At 38.6% G+C, this 15,626-nt stretch overlaps 1 protein-coding gene across 1 annotated transcript in view; it reads left to right on the forward strand.

Moving 5' to 3' along the window:
* The window catches only part of NCOR1 (nuclear receptor corepressor 1), a 193,612-nt gene that overhangs the window by 3,674 nt on the left and 174,312 nt on the right, over nt 1–15,626 (forward strand). The gene's annotated exons all lie outside the window — the stretch shown is intronic.

Here is a 15,626-nt window from a genome sequence, read left to right on the forward strand (position 1 = left end):
GAGCTACTGTGGTCGAAGTATTGTATTACTTGGATAGTCTTCAGAGACAGCGTACTTTTCTTCTGAGGCCTCTTTGCATTTGAAGGTGAAAATGCAAAGCCCTGTGAGGATTTTTGTGGAGCTCTTCAGTTTAATTCTTCCGTGTGTGCTGCTGTTATTCTTACTTAAAGGTGACCTCAGAAAATGAAATTGTTAAAACAAAATGCTAATTATAGAAATATAGAATGTAGAGTCATATAGATTACCTACAGAGGTTATGTCCTTATAAACCCATCGTAAGTTGAATGTGCACTGGGTAGACCAAACTACTGAAGGAACGTCATAAGCCTAGCCTCATTCAACATACTGAGAACACTTACATTAGCTTATCGTTGGGCTAATATAGTTTCATTTCAAGAGTAGTTGCTTTCCTTTTCTCACTAGAAACAAGAGATACAGATGGGCCCATTGTAGACATGCTGCGATGGGAAAGCACAGAACACAATATCCAAGTTATGTTGGCAACACAGTACACTGTATGTAGAGTATCTGTTGTTTACCCTCTTGATTATGTGCCTGACTGGGAGCCTCACTCACTGCTGCTGCCCAGCATCTCTAGAGAGTATTATATTGCATATCACTAGCCCAGGAAAAGATCAAAATTTGAAGTATGGTTTCTGCTAAATGCTTATCACTTTCACAACATTGTAAAGTCGAAAAAAGTTATAAGAACAGACGTAAGTTGGGGGCTGTCTGTAGTCATAACTTGCTTTAGTGTTTTCTGAGGGTCAGAGAAATGATCTCCCTAAATTCTTGTAACTGGGAACTAGAAGAATCCAGTCCTTTGATATCGAGTGTGTAGTGCTCCTTTCATTACACCATATCTTCTGTGGCAGCAATTTCCACAGGTGCGCTGCAAGAACTTTCAACACACTATGTAGTCAGGGGCACTGACCTCTTCTCCTGTAGCTTGTCAAATAAAAAAATAACAGCCAACACAGCAATAGCAGTCTGGTGTGAATGAATCAGAATTATACCTTTTTTTTTTTTTTTTTTGTCAAATCAGTAAAAGTATATTTTTTCGGTGTGTTGCATGCAGAATTTTAGTAATTAGTTTGTGTGCCATGAGTTGAAAAAGGTTGAAAATCACTGATCTGTGGGATTATTCAATGTGTGATTGACAGTTACTTAAAACAAAAATTGGTGTGGTTGGGAGTGAGAGAGATCATTGATTCAGCTTAGGTATTGAATTAAAGGTATTTCTTAATTTAAAATTTCTTCAATGAAAATATACTTTGAAAAAAATTAGTATTGCTCTATATCTGTAATATCACTGGGAATTATTTTTTTGTCAATCTGCTGTGATTAAACAAAAATGTCTTTGAGGTTATCTGAACCTAGTGATATATCATGAAATTAAAGTTTTACAGGAAATTTTATTATGCCAGTGGTTACCTCTGAGAACTAATCAGATAGATTAAATTATTTTATAAATTAGCTATTACTTACTTCACTAATTCTAAAACTTTTGGATTAAAAAAAAGTTACGAGGGACTTTGATTGTTATGTAGAAGCTTAGATAAATAGCATGAGCATTAACAATTCATAATGCTATATTGAAAAGCTATTATGAATATTAATTTTCTATAGGTACTCATGCCGTAAGATTTATTTTAAAGAAAAATTTATATTATTCTTTTAAAATTTACGCCCTCACATGAATACTGAATTATGGCACATTTCTTTATTCCATTGGGCTGTTAAATAATATGTCTTATGTTGCATTAAGAAATGTTATTTCTCATACTATGCCCTTTTCTGGAATGCCATTTCCCTACTTTATGCTTCCAAACTCTACCACATCTTAATCCTGCCTAATTTTGAGGGTTTGGTTACATATCACTTCATCCAGGAAGTCTCCCTCTTACTCCCACTTCTCCAAAGATGTGTATTTTTCATTCTGAAAATTCTTAATGCTTTATGCCTCTGCTATAGCATCATAGTTATTTATGTACGTGTTCATTTAGTCCCCACTAGACCGTAAGCCCACTGTGGACATGCATGTATCTGAGTAATTTCTAATCTTTCCTTTGCCCTCACTCTTAGAATAACACTTTGCACACAGGAAGTGTGTAGTAAAAATGGGTTGAATTCATAAAAGAGAGCCTAGCTGCTAGTTATTTGGTGTGGTTTTGAAGAAGCTGATTAATACACATGTGGGAACTCGATGGTGAGTAGTTTTTGGATATTAAAAAACAAATTCACCAGTGTTGGGTAAAATGTCTGTAATTAGTGAATTTTTAAAGTATTTCTTTAGAAAAATGTTTCAGTCAGTTTACTGGGATTTTGGGGAGAAAGAGAAAGTATACATGGGATCGGTTCATCTCAGATTATTTGTATTTTTGTGTTTCAAGATAATATGAGAGCAAGAATGTGTTAACATATGCAGGGACTTTTAGAGTAGTTTCAGTGCTAGAAAAAAATTGTGATTTTGGAATATGGGATAGTTGGTTTATAGGATTATTATAGAATCCCTCTGAAAGAATACTACTGATAAGTTTTATATCAAAAATTAAATCTTTACCCTGGCTGGGTGGCTCAGTTGGTTGGACCATCGTCCTGGACATCAAAAGGTTGCAGGTTCTAGCCTGGTCTGGGCACATCCCCACATTGTGGGTTCATCCCCCAATGTCAGTGTCAGTCTCTCTCCCTCTTTCTCCCTCCCCACCCCCCTTATCTCTCTCTCTCAATTCAATAAACATATCCTTGAGTGAGGATTAAAAAAAAAAGTCTTTAAGTAGATTAGTTAAGTGCAAAGGAAAAGTCAAGATTACCTAAAGTATTTTGATTACCGCCCCCCCCCCCCGCCATGTCTACTTCAGGAGTAAAGCATAGGTGGTTTTTCTGTATACTTGTATAAATTGATATCAAACCAGAATAAATTGAGGTTGCATTTTTCTAGAAAATTTGACTCTTAGATTTGTTAGGATAGTCACAGATTGCCTCTTCCCCCTTACTTTTGTTTTGGGTTGTTCATTTTTCTTGAATAACATATAGATTTGTATGATTTTGAACTGTTTTAACTAGCAATCATGTCTTTGAACAAACTTGGTATTGCTTTTGATTAAGTTCTTCAGTTTTGATTTATAATGACTTTTACGTACTTGGAGTGAAAACAAAACTTGTGCTTTCTAGGAGTTACAGCCTAAAATATACACAGTATAAATTACCATATATAGGTAGTCTATAGTCATTAACTGTGTGTGTGTGTGTCTGTGTGTTATGTGTGAATGTATGGAGGAAGAGAAGGGAGGAAGGAACTGAACAGAGCAGGAGGGGAGGGGTGGAAGGAGAAGTTGCTCTATTCACACAAAATCATTTTAATGAGTGAAGGAGAATATATAATTTCAAAATCTTTACTTGTCTTTTGTTTATTATAAGTAATACGTTTTTTTACACAAGTACAATACAATAAAGTAGCCTGTAGAGAAATTGAAAGTTCCACTTCCTGGTTGTAATCTGCTAAGTGTTGCACTTTCTTTTCAGATTTTTTTTCTGTGTATGTATGTAATTTTCTGTATTATGGGATCATACTATACTGTTCTTTTGTATTCTACAGTTTTTGTTATATTTAGAGCTATTTGTCATTAATAGCTACATAGTATTCCACTTATGAAAATGCCATAATTTGTTTAATCAATTTATGGGCACGAGTGTTCTGTTTTGTCATAAAAACAAAGCTGTAGTGAATTGTCTGTGTGTGTATTTATTTTGTATACGTGTACAGGCAGCTTTGTGGGATAGGTTTCTAGAGTGGAGGTTCTGTTATGTACATGAAGTATATTTGATTTTGACCCAAGTATATTGCTATGCCCTAAACCCTGGCCAGCACCAGATATTACAAATTAAAACATTTTGACAATTTAAGGAGTGGGGAAAAAGTGAATCTAATTGACATTATATCACTTTTGACGTGGAACATTTTCAATGGGGGGAGTTGTATTTCCTTTATAAATTGCCTGCTTTTGTATGGTTTTTTTTGATGAGGTTATTGGTCTTTACAGATTGATTTGAAGAGTTCTTTACATATTAGAGCATTTACTTTTTTCACATGTATTCATATTCCCCCCTCCAGCTATTTTTTTGTAGCATTATATAGCTAGAGATACCTAGCCCAGTACTGTGCTTTCTGTGTGAACTTGGGCACATTACTTAACCTCACTAAGCCTTAATTTCCTTATTTGTAGAATGGAGATAATGTTAATAACATTCAGCACAGTGGCTGTCACAAAGCAAGTAATAAATGCTGGCTGTCTTCATTATTAGTCTATATATGGCTTCTGGTTTCATTCTCTACTTTATAAAGACCTTCCTTACTGTAAAATTTAAAATATTTACCCATATTAAATTGAAAGTACAAACTGAGGAATATTTATGTAGAGTATGCTTTGTTTTAAAGAGGAAAAATAATGTATACCAATATATCATAGGGTATTTCTGAAATGAAACCCAAGAAACTGTTAACATTAGTTGTTGTAGGAAGGAAAACTGAAAGACTGAGGCATACGAGTGAGAAGACTTTTGAACATATACCTTTCTGTATTTTTAAAACAAGTCCTCAAATTTCAATTTAATATTTTTATGATTTCTTTTTTCTCTTTCCCTTGTTTTATTTATTGGGTGGCATTGGATAGCATCTTTTTTTGACTTCTTTGTTTTTTATCTGTTATTTATTTCTGGTATCGTAAATGAGGTAAAGATATATTTGGGGGTGCTATGTGTGCATGTTTTTTCCACCAAATAGTTAGCCAGAAGTATCAGTACCATGTCGTGAATAATCCAACGTTTAGATTTGCAGCTTTTGTCATTTATTCCAAATGTGTTTGAAACTGTTATGTTCTATTATGTTCTCTTGATCTTTTGCTATATGTTATCCTATCCTTTAAGTTATTTTTGTTTTATTTTAATACTGGTAGAGTTAGTCACCTGTTCACTACGTTGTTTTTTTTCAGCCTTTGACAATTCTGGTTTATGTATTCTTCTGGATGAACTTTAGAATCATTCGGGGAAGTACGAAAGGAAATCTTGCTGAGATTTTTATGGGGAATACTGACTATTAATTGAGAATATTAAACTTAAAGGTTAATTTTGGGAAAATGGATACATTTATGGACTTCCTATTCTTTTGTTCAAATAGATTTATGTTCTCAGTAGATTTTCAAACTTTAAATAGGTTTAAATAAGTTCTGTACTTTTTTTTTCTTTTCTGTTTAACAAATATATAATAGTAGGAATCAGACAGGGAGTTTACATTCTGTGGGAGAAGACAGAGTACATATAATCAAGTAAAACAGACTAATTCATTAGATTATGATTAATATAAAGGAAGAAGGAGGGTGATGGAATTGAGAGATTGAGAGTAACTGGTGGAAGCCTACTTTATAGTGTGGTTGGGAGAGGCTTTTCTGAGATGACTTTTGAACTGAGACCTAAGTTTGAGGAGTCAGCCTAGAGACTTAAGCCAGGGGGAACTGAGAGTAAAGAAGGACAAAGGCCTGGGACAAGAAAGCCCCCCCCACCCACCCCCAATCCCTGGCAAGGTGAGGGAACTGTAGGGAGCCTTCTGTTGCTGGGACCTACTGAACATTCGGGAGCGAAACAGGCCAGATCAGGTGGGGCCTTGTGGGCCACAGTGACTATTGGGGTTTTATTTGAAGTTTTATGGTAAACCCTGGGGAGTTTGAAGCAGGAAAGTGACGTGTTCTAATTTATGGGTTAAAAAGAACATTTCGACTTCCAGCCAAGATGGAGGCTTAGACGGACACGCTCGGTCTCCCTCTACAACTAGAGAGGAATACAACTACTTCAAAACAAAAGATAACTGGAAATTCCAGAAAATAAAACTACGCGGAAGCCCAACGTATGAAGTTATAAACCAGCGGCGCCCTTTGGGCAGGTAGGAAGAGCGAAAGTGGGTGGTGCTGTTTGCGGTGGCACCAGGGACAGCGGTAGGGAGAACAATCACAGCGGCAGGGAGAACAATCCCGGCTGCAGTCGAACCCCGGCAGCTTGCAAACCCAACGCTGGGGAAAGCAGCCACCACATCGCCTTGAACAGTGAGGCCCAGGGGGGCGGGAGGACGGATCCCGGTCTCCTAGCGGAATAACTGTGTGAATCCATCTTGGACCCCCGCCCCCACACAAAGCGCCACAGCGCTGCGAAATAGGTTGCGGATCGCCGCCGGTCGCTGGGTTGTGACGACAAAGGGCCACAGCGCAGCGAAAAAGGTTGCGGATTGCCGCCGGTCGCTGGGTCGTGACGAGTACACAGGCACTGCCCCCTATAGCCAGTCCAAGAAAACAAAACGCATCTGTCAAAATGAGGCAGACAACTATAGAAATCCTGGTGGCGCAGCTCACCAGGCAACAGATGAAGAAGCTGACAGATGAACAAATAAGAAACCTGTCAGAGGCTCAGTTCAGGGCCATTGTTATCAGGTGGCTTACAGAATTAACAAAAGATCTGGAAAAAGATGAGAAAGAAGCGAAAAACACTCATAACGAAAGGAACAAAACCACATATGAGACAGATGGTGAGGAAAAAAAATCCAGAGTTCATATCAACAAACCAGAACATAGAGAAGGAACAATCAGTCAACCAGTGCAGAGGGAGGAAACAGGAAGCAAGGATGAGAGGATCAGAAACCTCTGGGACAGCTATAAAAGGCCCAACATAAGAATCATTGGTTTGCCAGAGGGCGAAGAAAATGAACTAGAAATTGAAAAAGTAAGTGAAAATATAATAAAGCAGAACTTCCCAAACTTGGGGAAGGAAATAGACTTACAGGTCCAGGAAGCACAGAGAGTTCCAAAAAAACTGGACCCAGGGAGAACCACTCCAAGACACATTATAATCAAAATGTCAAAAGTTAAAGATAAAGAGAGAATCTTAAAAGCAGCAAGAGAGAAGAAAAGAATCATGTACAAAGGGATCCCAATTAGACTATCAGCTGACTTCTCAAGGGAGACCCTGCAGGCAAGAGGGAACTGGCAAGAAATATTCAAAGTAATGAAAATCCAAAACCTACAACCACGAATACTCTATCCAGCGAAATTGTCATTCAGAATAGAAGGGCAGAGAAAGTGTTTCCAGGACAAAACAAAACTGAAAGAGTTCATTAGATCCAAACCACTGTTATATGAGATGTTAAAGGGACTGGTTTAGAAAAAGGAAGATCAAAACTATGAACATTAAAATGAAAACTGCATCACAAGAAACAACAACAGAAGCTAGGGAATTGAAACAAAGGCAAACTAAACAGGCAACGAGAGTGGAAAAAGAACTATAGGTACGGGAAACATATTGGGGGGAGGTCAACAGGGAGGGGGAATGGGGAGAGGGAGGGAGATGATATAAGAATTAAGGATCATGGTAGGAGGGAATGGAATAGGCAGAGAGAGGTTGAGAAGAACTATATGCACAACTAATGGACATGGTCTAAAAGGGGGGGACAACTGGAGGGAGAGGGGCCACCGGGTGGAGGGGAGCAGAGGGAAGGGAAATTGAGACAAATGTAACATTATAATCAATAAAACACATTAAAAAAAATTTCGATTTTTGAGTGGAGAAAGTTTTGAAGTGGGAAGTTCAGTTAGGAGTTTCTTGCAGCAAGCGATCAGGACGGAGCAGTTGAGATGAAGTGTTGGGGGCAGGGGGTGTGGAAAGAGGACGAGGACTTGCAATTGGAATGGTCTTAGAGTTAATGAAAACTGTTAGGTGTTGGGGGGGGTGCATCTGAGCCCCTCACAGGTGTCTAGTGGTTTTATTTTTTGTATGGAGTCCAATAAATTTTATTTTACATTAATTGCTTTTCTCTGTTTTGGTATGTGTCTAGAAATGGAGAATGTTCATTAGTCTTGTTTTACTTTGCTTCATAACTTCTGTCTCTGTTAGTGGGTCAAAGGGGAGGCAGCAGAACATGATCTTTTTTTTTTTTTTTTTAGAACATGATCTTTAAGTTAACAGTTTCTGAGTTTAAAAAAAAAAATTACCTAGGGAAGTTACTTAGCCCTTTTAAAGCCTTAGTTAGGGAAAATAATGGAACTAGTGTTTTAGGTGAGCTCATGCATGGCCGAGCTGTGAGTATTATGGTAACTTTTTATTACTTTCCTTAGGTATTGTCGCATCTATTAATTCTAAAGCTCAAGTTTCTCTGATTTCGATACACTGTTATTTTTTGTGTCAGTGGAGGAGAGAATTAGCTGATCGTTGTCCATCTTGCCATGTAAATATATAGATATATTCTTACAGTTGTAGGAGTATTGCTCAGCTCAGAGACTTAGTTCAATGTAGTGCAGCTGTGCCCCCAGGTTCTCCGTTGCATGTTGTCTACTGCTGCCCTGAGAAACTTGTTATTTCTCATTTTAGGTAGGGATAAAGCAAGATTTAAAAAAAAATTCAATTATTTATTGAATGCCTGTATTCTTAGATTAATCATATAATTATGCCCTTATTAATATGCTTCTTTCAGTATGATACTTCATTGGTGTAGGATACTTTAACCTAAAAGGCCTTTTTCTTGGCTTCCATTCATCTGTCTTCTAAGTGAGTTGTCATAATGTAAAAAGAGGCTACAGATAAAATACCTTGTTAATGTCATTCCCCCAGAGGAGCGGGCGCTCTCTCTCTCTCTCTTAAAGGGAAGAATGCTTTATGTCACAGGAGAAATAGAAATTTTATTCCTGTTTAGCACCACTCTGGTCTCATTAAATTAGAGAATTCACTTGGATCATTTCTAGTCTCTCTTCTTCTGGGGGCTGGACTCTGAGATAGGCTCAGGTCGGCTTTCTTTTCTTTTTTTGTTTAAAATTTTATTTTTTATTTTTAATTTTTCAATTACAGTTGATATACAATACTATACCAGTTTCAAGTGTACAACGTCGTGATTAGACATTTATATAACTTATCCTGATCGCCCTGATAAGTCTAGTACCCATCTGACACCACACATAGTTATTAATTATGGGTTCATTAACTATCTTCCTTATGTTGCACTTTACATCCCCATGATTTTTTAAAGTTTTTAGTTTATTAATCCTCATGAAAAATTTGCACAGTAGCCACAGATAAAGTCACTGAAGAATCTTTACTCCTGTTGTCCGATCTCTAGCTCACTTCCTGCCGCACCAACATAGGCCTTTGCAGTTCCCTGAGTTTCTTCATTTTCTTCTTGTATTTCTTCCTTGAGGTTGTTGGCTTCCCATACAGGCCATGTCTTGCAAGTCTGTATTTGGGTTTGTTTTTCTTTGGGTAATCCAAGGAATAATAAATCATGCCAAAGCTAATTGGCTTGCTACCACCAAGATGGGTTCTGAATCAAAGTACAAAGATGACATCTGCCTAGGTTGTTGGTTTGGTCCCGAGTCAGGGTGTGTGTGGGAGGCAATAGATCAGTGTTTCTCTTTCACGTTGATGTCTCTTTCTCTCTCTCTCCCCCTTTTCCTCTCTTTTTCTCTCCTCTCCCCCCTCCATGTTTCTCTTCACATGGATGTTTCCCTCCCTCCCTCCCTCTCTTCCTTTTCTAAAATCAATAAATGTATCCTTGAATGAGGGTTAAAAAAAAAAAAAGAAAAATATATCTGTTGTGGTTTTATACATTTTGGTTAGTTTTCCCTGAATTTCTGTCTTAGGTACTGTTGCCTTTGAAGGGTGAAGGATATCAATGACCATTTATTTCCAATGAAGGAGTCTGTTGGTCATGAACGTCCAGGTCTGTCCAGTTACAGTGTCCTTCACTGTGGTGGCCCTTCTTCAAGCAGCCAGGGAGGAAAAGCCCCATGATTGTTTTTATAACTGGCAATTTGTACTCCTCCATCCCTTCCCCTTTTCCACCCATCCGCTAAGTCCCTTCCCATCTGACAGCCATCAAAATGTTCTATGTCTCTCAGTTTGTTTTTGTTTTGTTCATTTGATTCCACGTATAATTGAAATTATGTGGTATTTGTCTTGCTCTGATTTATTTCACTTAGTATAATACCCTCTACATCTCTTTTGGAAATGGCAAGATTTCATTCTTTTTATGGCCGAGTATTAGTCCATTGTCTATATTTACCATGTCTTCTTTATCCAGTTGTCTGTCAGTGGACACTTAGGTCGCTTCCATACAATGGCTATTGTAAATATGCTGCCCTGAGCATAGGGTGCATATAGTTCTTTATAGCCTCTCCTTGCCTAATGTACTTTTGGAGTTGGACTAGAGCTGGGCTTCATTGTGAGAATTAGTGTGACCTGATTTGCCTCAGTTTAGTAACTAATACTTTGGCATCTGCAATGTTATAGAGGCATTCCCCTCTTCCACACTTTTGTATCAAAAGGCTTTATTATTTGAACATTTAAAACAAAATTGAACTGTGTATTTTAGTAGGGTTCTTTTCTGCTTTGGTGAACTGTGGGCTTCACCTTTGTGTGACCTTCAGTGGTTCATTCTTGTTCATCAAAAGAGGCATCTGAAGTTCTACCCCAGTGAAGTACGTTTCTATTTTTTTCCCCTCAGGGTAGCTTAGGCCACCTTGAAAGTCTGTCCAAGTATATTTTGGTTATGCAAAGATTCTAGGCCCAAAGCCAGGAATTCCTGGTGAGAAGGGATTGGATTTTTATTTTTATTTTTTTTATGATTGTTTTGAAATTTTGTTGTTGCAAGATAAATTTCCTGTTGAGTAAGTGTGTTTGTGTGTGTGTGTGTGTGTAGTGTGTATGTGTATGTGTGTGTCTTTATTACAGTAGTCCCTCCTTATCTGCAGGGGATGTTACCGGACCACTTCTGTGCTTGGGGCTGGGCCTGCCCCTGAACAGTCTGAAAATTTTTGCATGTCAGGCGACCTCCAGGTTTCTGACTCCTGCAGGAAAAATTTCAAGTTACAGTCCAGGTGAAAGTGAGAGTAGGTTTATTAAAGCGTGGGACCATGAGGCAAAGAATGGCCCTGCAGACAGGACCGGATGAGCCTGGATGAGCTGCTCTTGCCCATTGCTCCCCTGGGGGCAGCCTCCCTGGGACCCTTAGAGCTTGGGGTGGAAGAAGCAAAGCGCATGCCTGAGGAAAAGGGGGCACGGGTGTGCTCAAAGAAGAGCTCACACTGGTGTCCTTTGTCCTGAGGGACATCTATTAATATTTTCTGTAGGCGGGAATGCTAGGGGCAGGCCCAGGGGAGATCTCAACAGAATATTCATTAGGTCTGCAGGTGTGTCGTTTAGTATACTGATATATTAAAATGAGCGTATAGTGGTTAGTTTCACCTCTGTCTTGGATTAGTCAGCCCTAATTGGTTTTTTGTTATCTGTCTTCCTGACTAAGGTGTTTAAACCACCTGCTCTAGGTGTCTTTGGTTAGGGAGGATAGACCCGTGATTTACCCGCTGGCAGTTCATTGCTCAGCCATTCCATCCGTTTGTTCAGTCATTTGTCTTAATTTCCTCATTCCACTGGCCAAGGAATTTTCCTAGGTTCTTACTAACTTGCTTCAGGAATAAGTTCCAAGACCCCCAGTGGATTCCTAAAACCATGGATAGTACTTATCCATATATATAACACTTTTTTACTATACATGCATACCTTTTCACTTAAAGGAACCAGTTTACGTCCTTTGGCATGTCCAAACTGCCAGCATCACTACTCTTGTGCTTTGAGCCTTTATTAAATATAATAAAGTAAGTTTTACTTGAACACAAGTACCGTGATACTGCTGCAGTTCACACGGTCATCGGAATAGCTACTGAGTGACTGAGTGTGCGGGTAGCATACAGTGTGGGTATGCTGGACAAAGGAATGGTTTATGTCTGTGCAGGATGATGTGGGGCGGAGAAGGATGGTAGGAGATTTAAAAGTTATGAATTGTTTATTTCTGGAGTTTTCCATTTAATATTTCTGTACTGTGGTTGACCATGAATAACTGAAACTGATGATGGGGGGGTGGGGGCTACTGTACTTTAATGTGGGAAGATGCAAAAAGGAATTTAAGTAGAGCAGTTTCATTTTACTACGTTTTATTGCCTGTTTGTAAAATTTAGGAGGCTAGCTCTGAGTTTATCTGTAAAATTCAGATACAGTGTGCTCTTGTCACTTTTAACAATGACTTTTAATTTTAGTTTATTATTTCCATTCTAAAATATGATATATATATGTTTATGATTTGAGGACGTTACACATAAAACTTGGAGCAGATTTCTTTTAGGTACCCAAATGTGCATCACATTTTAATAAGGTCCTCTATCCATGTATTAATTTGCTACTAAAGATTGAGATAGCACATTAGAAAATTTTGTTACAATTCAAATTTTTGAAAATCAGAGAATCTAATTAATACACCCTGCATTAAATTATGCTCTAGCCAAACCACCCAGTGCTTTTTGACATTCCTTCTATACAAGTTACTTGCTTCTAATTATTTTTTTAAAAAAATTTGTATTGATTTTAGAGTGGAAGGGGGAGGAAAAGGGAGAGAGAGAGAAACATCAGTTGGTTGCCACTCATGCGCACCCTGACCTGGGATTGAACTTGCAACCTTTTGGTTTATGGGATGATGCTGCAACGAACTGAGCCACACTGGCCAGGCACTTGCTTCTAATTCCTTTTTTAAAAAAAGATTTTATTTATTTTCAGTGAGAAGGGAAGGGAGGGAGAAAGGGAGAGAAACATTTATGTGTGAGAGAAACATCTGTCGTCTACCTCTCGCACGCCCCCAGCCAGGGACCTGGCCTTCAGCCCAGGCATGTGCCCTGACTGGGCATCAAACCGGTGACCTTTCAGTTTGAGGGACAACTCCCAACCCACTGAGCCATGCCAGTCAAGCTAATTCTTGATATTGGGTTTTGGGTTTCATCTTAGTGACTTCAGGCTTCTAAAACACACCAATAGCACATGACCTATTATTTGTGCTTCTTTGGGTTAAATAAAGTGGAACTGAAGTAGATTGAACTCATTCAAATGCGAGCTACACAGAGCCCTTTTAAGTTACTGGCATCAAGATAGTCTTTTAAGAAAGAGATCCAAGAAAAAAGACATCACAGAACTTCTGTCATAGGTTATCAGCATATTGGTATACAGTCTGTCGTAGCATACGGTAGCTTTCCAGAGCTGCTGCATGATGACCCTGAAATTACCTGCAAGAAAAAAAAAGTACAAAAATAAGACTTATGGCTAAATTGACTTAATGTCTTAGTTATTCTCCATGATAATATCAAATACTTGTATCTTCATGACGGAGGCAATAATGACAGCTACATCTAGATCTTCTGACTCTGGATTCAATCTCAAGTTTACTTTTCTGTGGGTCTTTTCGAAATAGAGATGGGGTGCGGTATCAGAATAACTTTGCATCCTTCCTTTCCGAGCACTTGCCAATGTCCTTACTCATGTTTCCTGTAGAGCATGCCTTGACCCGGCCCCAGGCCAGGCCCCTGTAAGTACTTTTCTCAGTCCTGCTGCTGGGGTGAACATCCTGGCAGGGGGGAGGGGAATTTGGTACCGGGGTTGAGAGTCAAGTGACCAAGGTGCTTCCCTAGTATTTCTGAGACTGCTTGAGAGCTAGATCTGAGAAGACTCCAGAGTCAAGGTTGGGCTAAACTTTTGGTGAGTCCATTGGAAGTCTAGAACCAAAAGGTTCAAATGGAAGGTGATACTCAGTACCCTCAAAATGCTACAAAGTAGCCTGGAAAGAACTGTACAGCCCAGAACTAGCAAGAAAAGTCCAAATCTCAACAAAACATGATGAAAGAGAGTTAACTTTGACCAGGTTTCTTTAAAATTTCACAGAATTTTTACATTTCATGAGTTGGGCATGTAACTAATCCTAAATTAATTGGCTCAAAGAAGTTAAAATTTAAAAATGCCCCTGAGGTGTTCTCTTCCCCTTCAGTCTTAATTTTAAACTGGATTCTTTTGTTTCAGTTGTTTCTAAACTGTGAAGTGTTCTGTGGAGGTGTCTTGGTGAGACAGCACTGGGATGAGGGTGGAAGGCAGGACTGGGGAAGAGAGACTGAAAAGATGGAGTCTAGGTTCTCCCCTCTCACTGAGTCAGAATGTTTCTCCTTTGTACCAGTATATTTAATGCATCTGGCTTCCGTGTAAGACGGTTGAGGGGAGAGCCCTATTTAAAAACAAAAAGGCCTGAACTATTCCTACTCTATGTATCGTGCTTGAGGTTTGAGGAAGGAGGTCTTAATGGTCTCCAAGCTGTGTAGTTCTTGTTACCAGGGGAAGTGCCTCCTGTGACGATAAATTTGTATACCAGTATGGGCTAACCTCGGATTTCCCTGATGTTTTATTGCCACCTGTGCTGAGCTGATAGTATCTGACTTTATTTGGTTTTGGAAATATTCAAGTTAAGCTCACTAAAATCACAAAACCAGGACAACATGAAGGATTACTCATAAAAGGGAAACATGGACAAATCATTTGAGTCATATTTGAGTGACATTGAATACAAGTGTTTAACTCGGGACTCAACATTTCTGAACATTTAAAAAGACCCCACAAATACCACCATACTACATGGATTTCTTACCATGTAGGCCACTGTTAGAAAACATTTTGGTGACCTTGAGTTAATATATTTCCTTTCGCTTCTCCATTCCATTTATAACTTTTATTTACTTAGGATATCTGAATTGGGTGGAGAGTTCAGAGATAGATTATAAAAGCATTTCTTACCGGTGCATATCAGAATTACCTATAAAATATTTGTGAACATTCGTATAGGGAAATACTCTACAGCAATGAAAAGAGAATGAAGAAGGTTTTTGCGGACTTATGAGATTGATTGTTATAATATATTGCTAAGTAATAAAAGCAGGATACAAAACAATATATATCTTCTATGCTACCATTTATGTAGGAGAAAAGAGAGAGTATATTTCTAAAGTATACTCTAGAGGCAGTAACTTTGGTTGCTTTCTGGGAGGAGTACTGGGTGGCTGAAGGGGGAGAAGGTTTTCCTCTTTGTATCATACAGTACTTTTTAAAAACTCTTAGATCATACAGATAGTACCTATTTCCAAAACCAAAATGAAACAAACCATCAGCCTCATATGCTGGTAGAACCTGGAGCGAAGTGCAGGCGTGTAGGAGCGAAAAGCTGCCTGGTTGATTTTAATGTATGGTCCCTCTGAACGTCTTAGCTTCTGAGAAAACTGCAGAGTTATCACAGAAAACACTAGCCTCTCCTGTTTTTGCCACTGACAGCTTTGTGAAAATGGAGAAATAGAATTTCTTTGTGCTTCATTTCCCGATCTGTAAAATCAGTGTTAGTTGGGTAACCTCAAAACCTCCCAATTCTCAGTTTTTCTGACTTCCATGCCTTGAGAGGGGAGCAGGCGGAAACAGTCTGGGGAGACAGCTGGTTCTGTCTTCTACCTCATCCTCTGACCACGTTCTCCTACAACAAAGTGAAATAAGTAGTAAAGATGCTATGTTTATTTAAAATATTCATATGTTATACATAGGACCACACAAAATTTAGAAAGTTTTTTCTCAAGTTTTTTTTTTGTTTTTTAAATCCTCACTTGAAGATGCTCGTTGATTTCAGAGAGGGAGGGCGAGGAAGGGAGGAAGAGAGAGAGAAAGAGAGAGAGAGAAAGAAACATGGATGTGAGAAA

The sequence above is a fragment of the Furipterus horrens genome, unplaced genomic scaffold (genome assembly GCF_987537825.1).
Source record: "Furipterus horrens unplaced genomic scaffold, mFurHor1.1.pri manual_scaffold_11, whole genome shotgun sequence".
NCBI classification, from domain to species: Eukaryota; Metazoa; Chordata; class Mammalia; order Chiroptera; family Furipteridae; genus Furipterus; species Furipterus horrens.